We start from the raw sequence: 9169 nt of genomic DNA on the forward strand, positions 1-9169 counted from the left end.
TTAAATCTATTAATACCTGAAACTTCCTCTCGAAAGGCTCATCACTGCCTACCTAATATATTATAACAATTTTTCCACAAGTAAGTGAATCCGCAAATTGTTTTTCTGCCTCCTCTGATCGAAATGCCTTGCAATCTTAACTAAACCTTTCAGAACTTATTTCACTAAATGCTTTCTGCTCAATTTTAAAAAAAACACTTGTGGAAATCATCAGCTTTCAAATCTTGAATTGTCACTGCTGTTAAATTTAAGATCATTACTGTCTTAATGTTTATTTTTGTTGTCTGTGTTGTCCACTATAACTAAGTGCTGCTGCCTTTCTTGGTCAGGTTATCCCTCAAACTTCAATGGGTTTTTGCATCTGGCTGAATAAAAGTTTAAAAATAAAAGTCATGCTGCGCCAGAACCAGAGCCAGAACTTGTCGCTGCAACGTATGTTAGTGTTCCCTCCCCTTCATGTGACTTCCCTGGATCCAATCTCTTGCTGAACCGTCTCAGTTCATCTTTAACCTTGGAACGTCACAAAGCCTCTGCTCGGCCCAATCCTCCTATGTCGTTCTGTCAGCTGAAACCTCTGCCTTCCCCTCAAGCTTGTGAAATAACACACCAAGTCCTCTGCAAACCTTTCTGGGCACCTGGCTGTAAATGAACTCACTTACCTGTATGCATGTATCCTGAGTATTCTGGGGAAGCTAACGTTTAAGCGGACAACGATATGGCAATGGGTTCATTTAGTCAGGAATGGCAATGTCATTTCTGCCTCCTAGTCTGACTGGCTAGTAGGAAGAAAAAAAGGAAAACAACACGAGCATCATTTGTGTTTTTCAGCCATGTGAAGGGTGCCACAATATGACTGAAGGTTATGTTGTAACAGATGGGGAACACAATCAGTGTGAGTAAAAGAGCTGAGTCATCTGACTCAGTAGTCTTTTCATGGAGTCCACCAACTCCAGTCAACACAAACAAATCGTCTTAGTCTGACGTGTCAACAGGTCTTGTTTTGTTGTTTTTCCTCATTGTCATTAAGGCCTTTGCTAGATTTTTCACCCTTTTGTATTCTGCACTCTCCTCTGATCAGACTCACCTGGCTTCCATGTAACTAATCACACATTCGATGGATTTCTCATGTTCTTATTGTGTGATTCCTGCTCCCCTTTTTCCACTCTTTCTAAGTATGTGTTTTCTTCTTTCATCCTGTTGCTGCTTGTCGTCTGCCTGCATGTTAAGCAGTGTCTTAGGATCATTAAGAATTGACAAAAAAAATGTATCAAAGTGTTTAATTTATGCCTTAAAATCATCTTAGTCTGTTTTTTGCTGATAAGAAATGGAATTGAGTTGGGACAAAATTTTGAAGTAAGAGAATTTTTTAAAAGTCCAACATTTCTTTATAAAATAAAAAAAAAATCCTTTTTGAAATAGATAAAAATTATGTCAGTATGTTTTTTTCGGGAAGCGTCACTTTTATCTATTTTTTTTTTAATCAGGTAGTTTCACAATACTTTCTTCTGTGGACTATTTGCATTGTTACACAATCAAATAGCTGTCCTGCATCAACATATTTGGGGTCAAGATTTAACTGGGTTCCTTGCCAAATGTGCCTTTGGCATGTATTAGATCAAAACATGTGTATTTGCAGCACATTGTTGAGGTGACAAGACATCCAGTCCACAGTTGTGGGACTAAGCACCTGTAATGTTTTGAAACACATGGCCCTCATGTGTCTTTCTCCAATAAAATTCTTCTTTTTTTTTTTTTCTTTCCTGATCATTCATACATTTCAAAAACATTGCAATGAAGCGCCCACATCTGTGAATCATGTGTTTTGGAAAAAGTCCCAGTCAATAAATAATGAGAATCAACAATAGATTTGTGTCACGGATGACACAAAACATACTAATTTAGTTATATAACCCAAACAGGGTTGTTTCTCTATTCCCTCACTACCATAAAATTAAGGAGCTCGTCTTTCCTGGTGAAGTTGGAATTTATTCGCCCTTTTAAGTTGCTCAGCCCTCAAACTGAAGAGTAGACTTCAGCTTCTTTTTACAACATTCAACACATGGCTGAGGACACAGCAGGAGAAAAGACTACTTTCTGACCCTGCACCACTGTGACCAGAGGATGACCTCGACTGATGCTAGGAAGTGGTCCTCTTCAGTGAACATGATCACCGAAGACAATGACCACCAACATGTTATTGCTTTCCAACGGTATTTTGTCTATATTATCAATGACTCGTTAAAAGTCTTCCTTTTTATCTTTTTGTGATTTATGCTCTGATATTTTTATTTCTTCCTGTTCTAGAAATTTTCTTTTCTTTGTTTTTTTTTTTTTTTTTTTGGAGTAAGCACTGCAGGTGGGAAGGAAAACCAACACCGATCACAGGCCTCAAATATTCCTGCAAATCCCAGTTTGGGTAGTTCTCGCACAAAAACCCAAAGCCACTGGCAGGCTGGTCAGCTTGATGGATGCTCTTTTTCCTCTCTTGAGCTAGTCTAGCACACTAGGATGTTAACTCTACCGCCTACTGCACACATGCACTTAGAAAAAACACATGGTTTTGTGCCGCTATGGCAAACATTAAGGGTAGGCAACAGAAGTTTCTCCTCTTGACCTCTGTAAGGGTAATCGCACAAGTGTGTGTGAAATGCCAGGCTGCATTTTCAAGCCTCAGTTTCCTTTAACGTAGTCAGTAAACCAGCACAATCCAATTTGATTTTACCAAAGGAACAGGAAACCCCAACCTGATCAACACTATCAATACAATGTTGAAACCGGACACTGAGTATAACGACTGATAAAGTTTGGGGAGCTAAGCCATATTAATTTTAATAGACACAGATTCACAGTTGTGAATCTTTCCACTGGCCTTGAACAAAGCTGCCAGCTTGTGACCTGCTGGCTCTTTCCCATTGCCCTCTGTGATTGCCTCAATGCCCCTGCAGCCAGAGCTGGGTTAGCAGGCAGGTAAACAGGATGGGTGACTTTTTAACCATGTATGGTACTTTCCACGTTTATTGGCACTCCCAGTAAAGATTTGAAAGAAAAATATCCACAGTTACTAGACAGAGGGACAATAGATAGATAGATAGATAGATAGATAGATAGATAGATAGATAGATAGATAGATAGATAGATAGATAGATAGATAGATAGATAGATAGATAGATAGATAGATAGATAGATAGATAGATAGATAGATAGATAGATAGATAGATAGATAGATAGATAGATAGATAGATAGATAGATAGATAGATTTTTTACTTTTTATCCATTTGCAATCTGTCCAGTTAATCCATGATCACCTGATGCTACCTCCTGTCACATGTCTTGTCTTTACCGCTTTGACGAGTGACTAATGTAAATGAGATGAACGCCCCGAAGTAACATGAAGTCATAAATTGTTCATTTAAAGTTCTCAGACACTTTAGCCAAACTAAGAATGGTAATACCCAAATAATATTGATTAAAAACAAATCAATTATGTTTATTTTCTCCGATTTTGTTGGAACGTCAATAAGTATAATCTTGCTGATTTTGTAGAAACAAAAACACTCAAAAATGATGAATCTCCTTCCAGATGAATACATTTGTTCAACTTAAGTGTCAATGTTTTGCTTTTTTTTTTTACCATAGCTGTGGTGAAATATTGAAGGGTTTCACATATCTATGAATGCATATTAAATTGTTCTATTTAAAGATAACAGTTAAGCTGAGGAAATTATGTAAGTCAACTCACAATCAAGGCCAATTCACACAATTCAAGTAGGGATGGATGGAGCGTTATAAATTAAGATACACACTAAAAGTTGACTGAACGCATTTTTTAACATTAGTGTCATACATTAACAATATCTAAGCTTCTTCGATCATGGATCAGTTTCCATTTGATGTTTCAAGAATATTTGAAATTGTAGCAACTACCAGAAAAAAACTGCTTTATTGCAACCTTTTTTACAAAAAACAGATTTTCAAGCGCTAGTCCTTATCATCGATACAAAGAGACTGCATCCTTTCCCATTGCCAGTACTCACCAGTTTATCCTCTGTGAACTGAGATAAATGAGCTGCATCTTGCAACTTTGGTTTCCTCCCGTGGGACAACCATGTAAGCTTCTACAGCAGGAAGGGAAGGCATTGCATTACATGACACACAATGTCGTAGGCCGCTTTTAGGACAAGCATGATGTCCTAAAAAAAAAGTTTATTATTTTGAAATGAATCATGAGAATCAGACCTACACCGTGGGACTCAGAGTGATCCACCAGCCGCCTCTCAGACTGGTAGACTTTCTTTAAATTGAGTTTTGGGAACGGGAATTCCCTAAAGGCAGTTTGATGTATTTAGCTTTTTGTTTTCTCAAGTTTAGAAGCTGAAATGTTATGAAAGGGGACTTACGATAATTAAAAAAAAAAAAAATTATCTCTAAAGAAATAAAGTGAAGTAATAAATCAAAAGTGCTCTACAAACCACATTTGCTATGCTGGAGACTTTTCTAAATGACTATTTTCTTAACTAAATCCTTCACTTGTCCATCAGAACAATGAGTGCAAGTAGACACGGAAGGACAAGAATTAAGAAAAACTTAAAGAAAAACAGTCTTGCAAAGGGTCTGTGGTCGCGCGGTTGTGCTTGCCTGCACCTCTAAAGTGGGCTTGCTGGGGCCAGGTTGGGTTGGAAGAGTTGTTGACACACAAGTCTGCCCTTTTTTGTCACCTGGAGGAGGGCTGCATGTTAAAACATGCATGCAACGTCAGGAGACAACAGGCATGGTGACTGTACGGCCAGTGTTTGTGTGAGATTTGGATTTGCACAAGGGCCCCCAGGAGAGCAATTTCTTGATTAGTTTCCTCTCCGGGGCCGTAGCTCACCTCCTCCTTCAGCTTACTGGAACATACTGGGAATTAAAATTATGCTGCTTTCATCACTGGCTTGTTTTTCAGTATGAAAGAGTAAAAAAAAAAAAAAAAAAACTTGACAATGGAACAACACTGATATAATTTTTTATATATGCTCATGCAGATTCATGCATTTAATCATCTTAATATTCTCCTGACTCACTGGTGGTTCCTGAGCCTTAATCTTCCCTCCCCCCCCCCTTTTTTTTTTGTACAAATTGCAACTAAAAGCTTCTTCTGAAGGGAGGCAATCTCTAACCATGTTGACTTTGAGCACACGCCAGACTCAATAACGTAAAAAAGCGAAGGCACCCAAACGAAAAAGCAAGCAGAAAGCCTCGGGTAGCACGCTGACAAACTCTCCCTCTCTCTGGCTCTGCCTCCAAACTTGCGCAAAGTCAATATTGACCTTTAGTCTTTGCTCTCAGATCTAATGTAATTTACTGTGGACAGTAAAATTCAGAGATGTAAGCAGAAAACCATGGGGGTCATGTGAGGGAATATAGGAAGATTGCACTCAGTTATTTAATTACATGGGAAAAGATGCAAGAAGAAGACAGAGGATAGAAGAAGACAATAAAACAAACACTTGAATGAGGTGCTGAAGGCCTGTAGGTAAGGGGGTTTATCAAGAGAGCGGACAAAAGAGAAGCGAAAAGCTTGAGAGTGGCGGTGGAGGGCAGTGAAGGGGAAGAAAGAGGCAAGACAGGAGGAGCGAGAAGAGGCTCAGGGTGGCAGTGAAGGCCACTGAAGCTCCACAGGAGTTTGGGAACCAGTGAACCATGCTCTACCCTTCCACCCCTCCTCCTCTCGTGGCCCTCTCCATCAATGTGAGGAAAGCCTCCTGTCGCGCTGGCAATATGTTTCCCATGAGCTTTAACATGTGGCCCATTAACCGCTCTTTGTAATGTCCCACACTGTTATTCCCTTTTCTGGGGGGACTTTTTTTTTATTTTTATGGAAAACAAAATAATATTTTCCAGAGCACGGAGCAACATTTCAAAGGCACAAAAACTGGCGAGGATCAAACGGCATTGGCGAGGAGGACGGCGGTCAGCTCCATGGTAATGACGAGCAGGCTGGAGTCTCGTCAGATTATCGAATGAGCAATAAAACAGAGCGCAAAACAGACTCGGATAATTGTCAATTTCAGTAATTAATGCCTTATTATAACATGCAATGACAACTGAAAAGAAAGTTTTAAGTGTACGTTCCTTTAAACTCCCATTTCTGCATTAAATATGAAGCTTTTGCTTGACCTGAGGTAATATGCAGATCTCAAATGTTGCATTTTCATTTGATGAGAGCAGAAAATCAGAATTAACAGGAATAGTCTGAAAACATCAGACATTATTCAACATACACAAATACTGACAGCTATTTCACACAATTGTCTGTCCAAATGCTCATTATTTCAAGTAGAAAAATTTGTAGTTTGTTCAGTGAAATTCAGTAAAACGCCTCCAAGACACAACTGATTAATGTTGTTTTGTCTACACATAACTTACAACTTCCCAATGAACCAACCTGGCCTCATACCTGTAATTTCAGAAACTGAACAAACATTTCCACTTAGTTCCCATGTTATCAGTTACATTCATAAAAAATACCAAGCATTCCTTCATTTTCTTCAATTCATTTTATTGCCATTACTTCCAGATACTGCTTATCTGTTTGAGAGCAACAGTAAGACCTTCGGAAAACTATGCGTCAACACCATTTTCAGAGAAATCATAGAGCACCTGTTGCTCATTGGAAGAAAATTAGAAATCTAACTTGACTGTCAGCCAAGTGAATAGTTTATCAGGATCTCAACTAGATGTTAGTGCTCTGTATTTAAGCTCCCCAGGTCTACTTGAGACAGTGGCTGAAACTCGAAACCCACCATTAAATAAATAGAGTTGACCAACTATTTAAGCTGAGTCCTCCAACTCTTTGCTTGTTTAATCATAATGTGTGTTTTCAGGCATAGCTGGTGATTAGATTAAACGGAAAGGGCATTATATCAGACACACACACAGACACAGCGCAAAGAGACAGCTCTGAGCTAATCCTGCAGAATATCAAAGGAAACCCAGACGCCCAAGACATGAAGGGACTGATCATGACACACATGACACATAGCAGCAAAGGGGTCAGGAAATAGGCGGAGAGTTCAAAGACGGAGAAAAAGAAAAGGAGGGTCCAGGCGGGGAATCCAAGTGAAAAATTAACAGAATAAAAGGCCTTTGTAGTGTGTGACTTCCTCATGGGGGAGACCACTGATTTACTCGATGCTCTTTGGATGTCTCGTCTGTCGTTTCTTTTTTTTCCTCCTCAAAAATGTACTCCGAGCCATTTTGAGCCATTAAGGCAATTTTATTGTCAGTTACACAACCATTTACCAAATAATGCATGTTGTTGGAAAACATTGCATCCAGCGGCGCCAAATAAGCCACCTGGAATCATTTTTTACTTGTGCAGTTAAACTTTTCTTGCCTTTTTCTTTTCTTTTTTTATTTATTTTTCCTTCCCTTAAGTGCAGCAAGTACTGTTCAGAAAAGAGGCCAGAGTGGATTGTGTTTTGTCTGAACTGGCGGCCTTATCAGCCTCCTCTTGTCCTGTTGCCCGTAGAGACACGTCCCACGTGGCCGGCTGCCCATTGAAGAGATCAAAGCTCTGTTAGACAGATAGGACAGTCTCTCTCTCTCTCTCTCTTTCTCTTTCTCTTTCTCTCGTTTTCTCATTCTGCCCTGGTCTCTCTGTGATTCACCTGCTTATGCCTGACATAAGTTTTCCCTCTGGTTTGCATGTCAAAAGATTTGCTTTTGATATCAAGGGGAAGTAATAAAACTAAAAGAGGAAGAAAGCACAATCTATTGTATAAACATCTACTATAAACCCAGTATTTTGTACGGTATCATAACGCAAATTGTTTGCTATCTGGCATATAAATATGACATCCTGTGTTCCACTCATGTTTTCACATATTTCATAGTGTGCTGTACATCATAGTGTACAATATGTCATAAAAATGCATCCAGTGAAGTTACAGTGAGCTTCACAGTCTAAGTTCCAGTGTTAGAGAGTAAAAATATCAAAAGAATAATAATAAAAATAAAAATAAAAAATAGGGGTGGACATTACTCACAGGGCCAAACTGTGGATATTATTTGTGGTAATATTCCCAGTTTAATATCTGACATTTTTATTGATTAAAATACATCAAACCTTCCGTTTGCAAAACTTCTAAATGTGACAAAACAAAGAGTTTCCCTAAACAGACCTCAAACATGATCAGAAAGTCAGTATTAATCATGTTTTGGTGCTCGTCTTTCCTTGTTCTCTTCATATGGGGAGAAAAGAATAGAAAAAAATAAAAATAAAAGCTCTCCAATGTTACTTTAAGTAGAACTTTTGTAAAACCTGACATAAATTGGACAAGACAAGTAACTTTAACTTATGTTTTTGAAGCTAACAAGAGATGTCTGTCATCAATCAGCTTGGCTTTACAAGTTCCTCTAAAAAATGGAAATTAATACAGTGGAACAGCGAAGAAATGTAGAATTATTATTCCAGACCAAGTCTGGAGGGGAGAGGTTTGATATTTTAGTAGGTAGACGTATTGTTTTTCGCCACGCTCCATGTGTGATCCCTTCTTCTTTTCTGACAAATTTGATCAAGTATTATACTAACAACCGCTGCCTGACATGACGAATAAACATTTAAGAAAATCATCCAGACATATTTATTCTGTGACTGATAACATTTGGCAGAAAAAACTGTCATCCATACTGTGGAAATCAGCGTAAAGCTGTCATCTCTGTTGCTTTAATCTGCTTGTCTGGTCAGTTTCTGTAAAATAAAATACATTTTTGCTCCCTCTCTCTGTTTTAAAATAGAATAAATAAATCATTGTCAGAGTTTTGACATCTTAGACATATGATGTATAAAGCAACAATATCAATTACTGCGTATAAGTGATGGACGTAGGTGAAAGCATGAATTTGTCTAACCTTCCATGACACATATCCGCTGAGATTAAATCTCTCGTGGTCTTACGTTTGAAATCGAAAAACTGGGTCTTCAAACGTAATGGATTCATTGCTCATCAAGCCTTCCGAGTTCCTGGAGAGATTAATCCGCTGTAAATGTTTACAACTTCATACATTTTCAGCATAAACACATCTGGACAGGAACACCAACGAGATCAGATATGTTTCTTGCTCAGGCCTCATCATATACTCTCAATAGACTTTGTGATTTTCCAGTCCTTCTGCTTTAAACAAACA

This window comes from Poeciliopsis prolifica, unplaced genomic scaffold, assembly GCF_027474105.1.
Source record: "Poeciliopsis prolifica strain line A6 unplaced genomic scaffold, Auburn_PproV2 SCAFFOLD020, whole genome shotgun sequence".
In the NCBI taxonomy this organism is placed as follows: domain Eukaryota; kingdom Metazoa; phylum Chordata; class Actinopteri; order Cyprinodontiformes; family Poeciliidae; genus Poeciliopsis; species Poeciliopsis prolifica.